At 33.0% G+C, this 10,749-nt stretch overlaps 1 long non-coding RNA gene across 1 annotated transcript; it reads right to left on the bottom strand.

Annotated features, from left to right (window-relative positions):
- Positions 1-1,372: 1,372 nt before the first annotated feature.
- Positions 1,373-10,381, bottom strand: LOC117686996 (uncharacterized). The gene is made up of 4 exons (XR_010713853.1): positions 10,230-10,381; positions 8,138-8,233; positions 2,500-2,672; positions 1,373-1,525 (listed from the first exon to the last, which is right to left on the bottom strand). It is a non-coding gene; the product is annotated as an uncharacterized lncRNA (long non-coding RNA).
- Positions 10,382-10,749: the final 368 nt, after the last annotated feature.

The following is a 10,749-nucleotide window of genomic DNA, read 5'->3' as shown; positions in this document are numbered from 1 at the left end:
TACAGCACTGCATCAACAAATAGACTTTTCTCTTGATAGTAAAAAAAACCCAATAATTCCACGGTTTCATTAAAATTATTAATTGCAGAGAGAACATGTATTCAATTTAAATAATTTTCATAACAATTTTTTTAGATTAAAAAAGCGCTGTTTAATTTTTTAGATATAAGTTTTCGTTTTATTTCAATTATCATCAAATAGACCCAGGACGTTTGAATGCGACAACTATCATATTTCCCTTTCGGGGCATGGACGAATTTGCAAGCCATGAATGTGATGATCCTAGTAAAGATTATTTACAACATTGATTTTAAGTTATTCTAAAATTCTAATCAAAAATGTGTTTTGTTTTGCTATATTAAAAATATTTCGGTACCACAACGCACAACATTTTACCTGTTTTGACGGACCGTGAAGCTTTAAATTCAGCAAAGAACTATTACTTAAAACAAGAGGCCAATTGGCCTTAACGATAACCTGAACAGCATAAAACCCATACACAAACTTGTCATATATGCATTTAATTAATTAGGTTTCATTCTGGAGTAGAAAAATTATAAATTTGTAATAACGACCACCTCCCTGCCTGAAATCTTTCAAAAGAACTGTGAAACCTATAATTTTGGCGAAAAACTTAAAGATTTGGTCTACAAAATCATGAATTCGGTTTTCCTTTCAGGTGTGTGGGGGTAAAGATAATTTTTTAACATTATATGCATTTAAAAACGCCTATACATCCATTTTGGCCCTGCCAAACCCAATACCCCAGGGGACATGAAAATCAAAATTTCAGTAGAGGACTTCCTGGTAAACATAATTATTATGTCAGTTTTTTATACAGATGTGTGAGAATAGAGAAGAAATTTTTTAAACATTATATGCATTATATTGCACTATAGTGCCCCCCCTCCCCCAATGTCCTGAACCCCTGACCCAGGGGCGATGAATTTCACAATTTAGGTAGAGGCGTTAGTGGACATTACAACCATGTATTCAGTTTTTTGCCCACATGTGTGGGATAAGAGGAGAACTTTTTAAAAGATTTAATACATTTTTACTATATGGTCATATTAACCCCACCCTAGGACCTGAACCCCTGACCCAGGGGTCATGAATTTCACAATTTTGGTAGAAGACCTCATGGACATCATAACCAGGCATTTAGTTTTTAACAAATATATATGGGAGTAGAGAAGAAGATTTAATACATTTTTACTATAAATCGTGATACGAATGACGAAAAGAAAAGAACCCGCTAAAAAAGTTTTGATATCTAATATTTTATTTGTAGTTGTTTATGTCTGACTGAGTCTTGTTCTTCAATACAATCGACATATGAATTTGTAAAGGCTTGTTCCCGAAGATGCCTCTTGTAAACGTGTAACTGTATCGGTGCGAAGGTAGTTATCGTTGGTAGGTTGTCCTGAATCCCATTTAAAGTAAGTAATAACCTGTCCATCATCGTCAACAAAGTTGGGGCCTTACTTGGTTCCTTGTAGATATATCGGTCCAGTATTGAAGGTATCTACAATACAGTTATTTTCTTAAAGTGGTAAATTTAATATGTTCAAGCCCATAACCATGTTTTCATCTACAAAGACCTGTTATAATATTTATTTACACCAAATATCAAATAACTATTTCAACTTTAAAGTACAAAGCAATATGTGAAATGCCAACTTTAACAAGATTAATTACTTAAACAATCATACTAAATATCTGTTTTATATTTATCATAATCGTTACGTAACTTTAATGCATTTTTTTTTTATATCTTTACAGCTTACCCAGCATTTGAATTGGATTTCACGAACTCTTTTGTTTCGCAATTAATGGATTTGCAATCTGTTAAAGGGGAACGCTCGCAATTTTAGCTCAAAGTTTCAATTTCAATTTTTCATTTCTTATGTAAAGACTAGTTAATCAGGATTTTTTCAATTGATAATTTGAATTCGAGTGTCAGTCATCCAATTATAAGCGATGTATAGAACTCTCAACTCTGTTATGTAAAAACCAGAGGCCACATTGATTACACATATTAATAGAAAATGCAAGTAAACTATATATCATAGTAAGTCTGGAAAGAAATTTGGATTGAAAATGCCAATGGGTCTTTTTTATTGCATGTGGGAGCATTTAATAAAAAAAAAATGGCGACATTACATGTATAACACGTGGTGGTCATATCAGATTAAACAATTATAAATAATAAAAAAGAGAAAATGTTTATGATAATATAGAGAATAAGAGTTCGAAATGCACTTGTGACATTAAAATAAAAAATGTCATCATTTGGTGCATTTTGCATTGAAATTCAGTGGTGCAAGCAGAAAGAACTGAAATTGTAAACAATTATTTGACATGTTTTCAATTTATAAAAGTAAAAAGATCTAGCCGTAAAACTAAACAAAAGAAAACAACAAACTCTAAAACAAAATCACAATTTTAATTAGGTCATGATTGTGAAATTTGTATTTAATATTTCAACCACTTTCATACCGATAATTGAAACTGCAAAATTGTAGGTCCGAGTCTATCAATACTGTTTGGATGCTCTGACATACATTTTCTCTTTGCGTCCACAGCATTCAGCTCTATTGTGTTTAGATGATAACAAATTTCCAACGATACATCCCAAATGTATCCTTTAGGACCAAGGGAGTCACATAATTCTGAAAGATATTCAAAAAAAAATATGACATAACAAAATATTTGTGAGCCAATATTCACAAGTGAAACCCCCGATTTTAAGTGAATATATAAAGAATGCAACATTTAACTAGAGGTCGAATTTGTTTTTTAAAAATGCAAAAACATACGGATGGCCTGAACATAGATTATTTGAAAATTTTAAGGATCTTCGATTTATAGTTTCTGAAAAATCTTTGAAAAAATTTACTCAAAATATAAGCTTAAAATAAACCATTTCGTAATTTAACAGGATATTTACGTCTAATACATGTACGGCGTAGTAGGATATTGACGTCTAATACATGTAAGGGCCCCGCTGTGCGGGCGCCCTATAGTGATCAGTCTATCCATCCGTCAGTCTCTCCATCCGAGATGGGTTGTCCGGAGCATATCTTCTCTCCCAATGCCCCAATGTTGGCGTACTATATAACTTCAATTTCACTCCTAATTTCCTTATTTTCATATCAATTTTTTACATACTCCCAAAAAGGGGGGGGGGGTGGGGCAACTCCATGATAATTCAAGTTTTTATATGTAAATTTAAAAAAATTGGTTGCTGCGAGAATAAGTGGGGAAGTGGGGGAAGGGGGGGGGGGGGGGGGGCAGGCGCCCCTGATGCTACCTGCCTGTAATACATGAAGAAAGCATACTCTTGCGCTTTCAGAAAACATATCAAGATAGTGGGCAAGTTTTAGAACCGACAGGTAGACAGACATACACAGTTCTACATGTATCTTAACTACATACACCTCTGGATAGCAATAGCTCGGTAGTCGGGAAGGGTCTAATGCAGTCCTTGCTTTCTCTAAGTTATATCTTTATTCTTATTTAAAAGTTTTACAAGTTTTGTTCCGATACTCGTCATTCAGCATGTTTTAAGTGGTATTTATGCCGTAGCATGTATACACATGTATTCCAATGTTTTATCCGATAAAAATTATATTTGCAAGAGGTGCAACACAAGTTATTCGCTAAATTGCGCCACCGCATCACCGAGTTTTCGTAATGAAATCTCCCTAGGGTTTATGGAGAGCAGAGTGGACCAAAGCCCTTGGATAGCAAAGATAAAACTATTGCGGATGGTCTGAATAATACTTGCGGAGGAGAAAATCGAACAATGGCTAGCGCTACGTGCTGCTTCGTTCTGAGCACATTATGATGACAATGTTAAGTACATAAAAACTTCGTTAAGCTCACGATTTTGTAGTCCTCTTGACACTTCAATTGGTCTGAATAATACTTGCGGAATAGAAAATCGGACAATGGCTACGTGCTGCTTCGTTACGGGCACATTATGATGACAATTTTAAGTACATACTTCGTTAAGCTCACAATTTTGTAGTCCTCTTGACACTTCAATTGCACTCACATAATATTATTTTTTGTGTACAAAATCGTTACGGGAAAACTTGGATTGAGATACTGAATGTTTACAAGAATTGCTCAATAGAACGTCAGATCTTCTACTTTATTATAAAAAAATCAAATTCGGCCATATATGAATGTTACATCAGAAACATAATGTCGTTGACCAACAGTTTTGTACTCTGTAAACAAGGTAATTGAGAAGTTGCACCGTAACTGACCTTTATTGAATTACTTAACATAATAAGAGACAATCATGCTACGAAGCTTGAAAGACACATATGTTTTGTCAACAAAAACGTCAAAGAAAAAGGAATCTAGAATTGAAACAGAAAATAATTTATCACTTTTCATCTCAGGTAAAGGGTTGTGCTTTGCGAACAAGGCAGTCTATTGATAATTATATTCGAGCAGTTAAAACAACTTAAAAACTTACTACAAAGGCCAAAATATCAATACCTTTGCATGTTTGCTTACCTACAGTGAGTTTCAGCTTACAAGGTCCAAACATTCAACAGCCAAATTTTAAAGGGACTTCAAATTTTATTTTTCCATTTTCAGTGTTTATACCGATAAATATAGAAATATATAACGTTATGTCAAAATTTGAAAGTCAAATATCAAGTTATAAGCAAGATACGGAGTTCATAATTATTTGTTTTGTTAACAAAGCTCGAATATTGTCATTTTTTACATATGTGTTGTATTGGTGTAAGTTTCAATCAAATGTATCTTTCTTTTGTTGATAATAGTATGAAGATACTGAATTAGTTTAAATTGTTTATTCATGTCATTTTGTCTAAGAAATGGTAATTCTCTTCGTTATATTTTTTGTAAACAACTATAAGACTCGAGCTTTGTTTACATAACAACCAATTCTTTCCTCTGTATACACATGTATATCGCTTGTAACTTGACTTTAACATTCAATATTTAAGTTAATCATTTAAAATGCACCAGTAAAATCATTTTATACATAAAAAATAAATACATAATTTTTAATCTCAAATCATGTCCAAGTCCCTTTAACACAATGAAGCAAGAACTCATCATATATTAAATTATGAACCAAAAACTTTATATTAGTTACCATTTAAGAAAATCTTTTGGTATTCGTTAACTGAAAAAATATAGTGAAAATATACAAAACTAAATACGATCTCGTTACAAGTAACGAGTAGGTCTACCGTTCAAATTTTAAACGATACGATTAAAACATCAATAAAATTTTAGAATTTCCCCTCAATCCCTTCCTTTCAGATTATGTATACGATTGTCAATATCCTTTAAAATGCATAACAAATTGTTTTGCCTTTTCAGATACAGCACATAAAAGATTTAAGATTTTAGTCCCCTAAAAGCCCTAATTACGTCATCAATGGGTGTGGCAATGAGTTTTACAAACTAATATTGTTACGATCAACAACTTTGCTTCTATAATGCATTACAAAACCTTGATCGTTTTTAAGGTATGTGTAATAAACTTTACGAGTCTCTTTGCCCCTAATTTAGAGGGCCAGTCCCTTTTCTTGACTTTATTCAAAAGGTCTCTAGATTACTTAAACCCATCTAAAATTGTTGTTAACTTTTTAGATACAAATGATTGAAAATTTTAGGGGCCAGCCCTCTAGATCCCTAATGGTGATATACATTGGTGTTTTGATTAATGTAGTCGATTAGAATTATCACTGCAAACATCATGTGTCAAAGTTTAAGTACTTTGGCCCCTAAAAATCCCAAATTACATAGTCATTGGGCGTGGCAATGATTTTTTCTGATAGATATTGTTACGATCAACAACTTTGCTTCTATAATGCATTACAAAATCTTTATTGTTTTTAAGTTATTTGTAATAGAGTGTACGAGTGTCTTGGCCCCTAACGTAAGGGACCAGCCCCTTTTTCATGATTTTATTTAAAAGGTCTTAAGAATACTAACATTTTTTGTTCTTACACCCATCTAAAATTGGTGATCATTTTTTAGATACAAATGATTGAATATTTTAGGGGCCAGCCCTCTAGATCCCTAATGGGGACAGACATTGGTGTTTTGATTAATGGAATCGATTAGAATCATCAATGCAAACATTTTCTATTCTGCAAGGCCTAACAAAATATGTCTACTTCTCGAGATATATTGCGTTAAAGTTTTAGTACTTTGGCCCATAAAATCCCTAATTACGTAATAAATGGGCGTGGCAATGATTTTACCTGATATATATTGTTACGATTAACAACTTTGCTTTTATAATGCATTTCAAAATCTTTATCGTTTTTAAGTTATTTGTAATAGAGTTCACGAGTGTCTTTGCTCCTTATTTAGGGACCAGCCCCCATTTCTTGATTTTGTTGGAAATAACTTTTGATTATCTACCACTTTTATTATATATGTCTTAATAAAATATCAACTCATAAAAAGACACAGATCAAAACGTATGAAAATTTTGATTCGAAATTCGTACCCAATATTCGTGCCTAGGCGAGCTCCAAGAAATGGCGCCACTGGCGTAAAACATCATAATAGTGCACAACTTCAAACTATTGAATACCTATCCTGAAAATTTCATAGTCATATCTCTGATAGTTTCTGAGATCAGCTCTGCACAAAATAGGTCGTAAAAAATAGAAAATCGGCCGTAACTCGGTACCGGAAGTGACGATTTCAAAAAACGTCTAGAATTATGACCTCTGACAATCATCTGTGAAATAATGGTTGAAATCGGCCGAATAGTTTCTGAGAAATCGCGTGCACAAAATTTGTGAAAAAAAATAATAAGAAACAGTACGAAAACAATAAGGTCTTCCGTTGGAAACGGAAGACCTTAAATATTACATTTTTCTTCACACGACCTTCTAAAAAATTTGTGCAAAAAGTTTCATATCTTAAGAAATTTCTAAAAAAAAAATATACTGTTAACATACTACTTTTGTGAAACATTTTTTATCAGTTATATATTTAGTTAAAAACAGAACATATTTTTTTCTAAATTAATCGGCTAGTTTTCGTTTAATGGTCTCTTGAACATGTATACCTCCATATTGTTTAACTAATTTTACACGTGTTTTTTTTTGTTGTTTTTGTTGTTTTTTGTTTTTTGTTTTTTTTTTTGTTGCAGAAATTGAAAAAATGGGAATGTACCACATAAGCAAAATTTAAAAGTCAGTACTAAATTGTCAAACTAGTTTTCGTTTGATAGTCTCTTGAACATGTATACCATATTGTTTGACTTGTTTTACACGTGGGTTTTTTGTTTGTTTGTTTGTTTGTTGTTGTTTTTTGCAGCAAACATTGAAAAAAATGGGAATGTACCACATAGACATAATCTAACATTCACTAAATAGGATATACTCATTCAAGCTGTATACTAAATGATAACATTTGGTTCTTATAAGCTGACAATACCGTAGAAACAAGTGCAGTAGTACCCCCTCCCCCTCTTTTTGTAAAGTAATTTTCCACCAAGTGTTTTGACATATTTGTTGTTTTCCTCTGCTTTTGACAAATATTAGCAATACAAATGTTCTGAAGCCACCGAATTATACTTGTACAATGCTTTAAATCAAATACAAGTCATCTTAAATGACCATTGATGTGTTCATAGTATAACTGGAAGTTTATCACGCTGTGTAAAAATAAAACAACCGGACACGAAAGCCAATGAATTTACCTTTATACCCAACCTTTGGCTGTGTGCAATTTGCCCCTCTTTACTTTTGATATAATTAGGTTTTAATTTTTACCAACCTTTTATTGACAATTAAAACACCAAATATTCTTACATTTAGAACTTTGTTGATTTATGCGATTAACTGTTTTGAGGACTTTTCGGTACAACACGGATCATAAGGGAGGAGGAGTCTGAACCCATGTAAATATAAATTCACATAAACAATTATAAATACAACCAAAACAGACCTCTTTCCCCTACCCCTTCCCGGCCTAGTGAACACAAATTAGCGTAATTCTGATAAACTCCACCTCACGGGAAAAAATGGACCACCCCAATGATCATGTATTGGAATTCATCTTCCTTTGTTTTACTATAAAAGTTTCCTATCAGCCAGCCATGTGTACTTTGTACCTTTCATAGTCTGCGTCTGTTTTCTAGGATAGTTCAAAACAAGAAGAGAAGTCATCAAAGCTGCAAACTCTAGTGGACTAAACGTGTAGCTCCCATCTGAATAAAATAAATAAAATCAAATCTCAAAGTTAGCTTTTAAAGTGAATTCCTAATTACATCGCTAAGAATAATTAGCGAAAACTCGCAAGAAGCAACCATCTTGAATTTTAAAACCTTTTTTATCTTTATGAACAGTTGTGAATTATAAAGAATGCAGCAAAACATAGACACTGCCAGTTTTTGACATTTGATGCAAAATTGATCATCCGCGATAAATAAGGAATTTACGCTAATGCTCAAGGAAATAGGACAGCTCAATTTACACAGTGCCTACTTTGCTGTTTTCCATTTGAATCTTACTCGTTATGAACGTAGTTTAACACAATGTTTCATAACCAATTGCTTGTTGTTTCTAAACTGAGATAACTTGTGATTATGTATATGGTAGAAATGAAAGCGCCACAGTGTGTTGATGCCGTTATACCTCAATGCCTACTAGAGTAAAGAAAAATTCAAATATTTAGTTTTATTGCAGTTAATTGCAGTTTACCATTTACCATCTCATAATGTAATTATTTCATGTGCAATTATTATTAATATTGGTAAGAAAAGAAATTCTCTTTCTTGTTTCATAAGATTCAAATAAGTTGTTCTCTCCAATCCAATACAACTTCTTTATGCATTGTGCAATCCTCTAGTTTAAAGGTAGGACAGATTTAAAATGAAAGGTTATCAAGAAAATGGAAGCTGTAATACCTTTTTATACTCGTGTAATCATACCCCCCGCAAACAAAGTTTGGGGGGTATATAGGAATCACCTTGTCCGTCCGTCCATCTGTCTGTCCGTCTGTCTGTGCAATCGTGTCCGGTCCATATCTTTCTTATGGAGAAACATTGGAGGTTCTTACTTCACACAAAGATTGCTTATGACCTAAGGGTGTGTCATGACCTTGACCCAAGGTCATTCGTGCAAGGTCAAGGTCACTGGCAGAAAAAAAGCAAAATTCGTGTCCAGTCCATATCTTTCTTATGGAGAAACATTGGAGGTTTTTACTTCACACAAAGATTGCTTATGACCAAAGGGTGTGTCATAACCTTGACCCAAGGTCATTCGTGCAAGGTCAAGGTCACTGGCAGAAAAAATGCAAAATTCGTGTCCGGTCCATATCTTCCTTATGGAGAAGCATTGAATGTTCTTACTTCACACAAATATTGCTTATGACGTAAGAGTGTGTCATGACCTTGACCCAAGGTCAATTGAGGAAGTTCAGGGTCATTGTTTCGAAAATGCTAAATTTTGTCTGTGTCATTTCTTGTATAAATGGAAATATTAGAAGCTAAAATTTGACACAAAGCTTGCTCTTCTCAGGCCACATAAAATTATTTTTAGATTTTCATCCCCGTCTCTCTGAAAATGGCCTGCCCCGATGAAATTGTTATTTGGAAAAAAAATGTGTGGAATAAAAAAAATTCGGAAAAAATCGGGCTCATTATACCAATAATTCAAAATGTTTAAATATTAACTGGCTGTTTGACATGTGGATTTCGTTTGATTCTAGTTTGATTTGAGTCATGGTTATTTAAGGAAGGATGCAAATGTCCTCATGCATTAACAGTTAACTTAAAATAAAATGGAATTAAAGGATAGAAATTGGTTTGTTTACTCCTATTAGCATTAACAGTTTTAAAAAATAGAGCAGTTGTTATTTAAAGAAAATGGTCAGTGAAATAGATTCATCTAATATTTTCTATAATAGCAAAAATACACGCGTTATGATTTTTTTCTTAGCGGGGAGTATCAATTGTAAGCTTGCTCACAGTACCTCTAGTTATTTCTAATTTGAACATATTTGAAATTGACCATAGCAAAAATCCATGTTTAATTTTATGATGGGTCGCATGACCGCACACGATTTGGTGTGCTCTGTATTGTTAAACTAGCACACACAGAACCTACTTTTTATAATTCACACAATAATTATGCGACGTGTTTTCCATAACGGACAAGGAAAATTCTGAACAAAATTAAACTCATAAAATGTGCAGTACTTACATTGTAACGCCGCAAGAGCCGAACCAACCAGCACTCCACTTAGAATAACACGGTTGTCCGTTGTTACGGCAACAGTATTCATCATCATGAATGAAATCACGATCACTGTCGGTATCCTAACAGACTTTAACATATCTTCTATGGCATTAAAAATTATCTACAAAATTGTACATGGAATTGCTTTTATAAATTTTTTTTCACTTGGAAAATTAATACTCAAGTAATTGCTGTGCACTCCTTCAAGAGTGCAAATTTCATCAGATATTAAAAGCATCGCTCAGCAGTGTTGTTTAACGGTGCAAATATGATTATTATATTACTGCATGTTCAGTAGATAAATATGATTTTATCTTGATATATTATTTCAGGTTACAAATGTATGAATAATCACAAAAACAGAAAATAAAACCTGCACAAACATACTACCTTTTACCATCATTAACCCCTTCCCTTCACCCAAAGTATAACTACATGTAACAAAAGAAAACCATTATAACAACGATCAAAACGTTTTTATATT

Source organism: Magallana gigas, chromosome 5, assembly GCF_963853765.1.
Source record: "Magallana gigas chromosome 5, xbMagGiga1.1, whole genome shotgun sequence".
In the NCBI taxonomy this organism is placed as follows: domain Eukaryota; kingdom Metazoa; phylum Mollusca; class Bivalvia; order Ostreida; family Ostreidae; genus Magallana; species Magallana gigas.
This window is presented reverse-complemented; position numbering and strand designations above follow the sequence as displayed.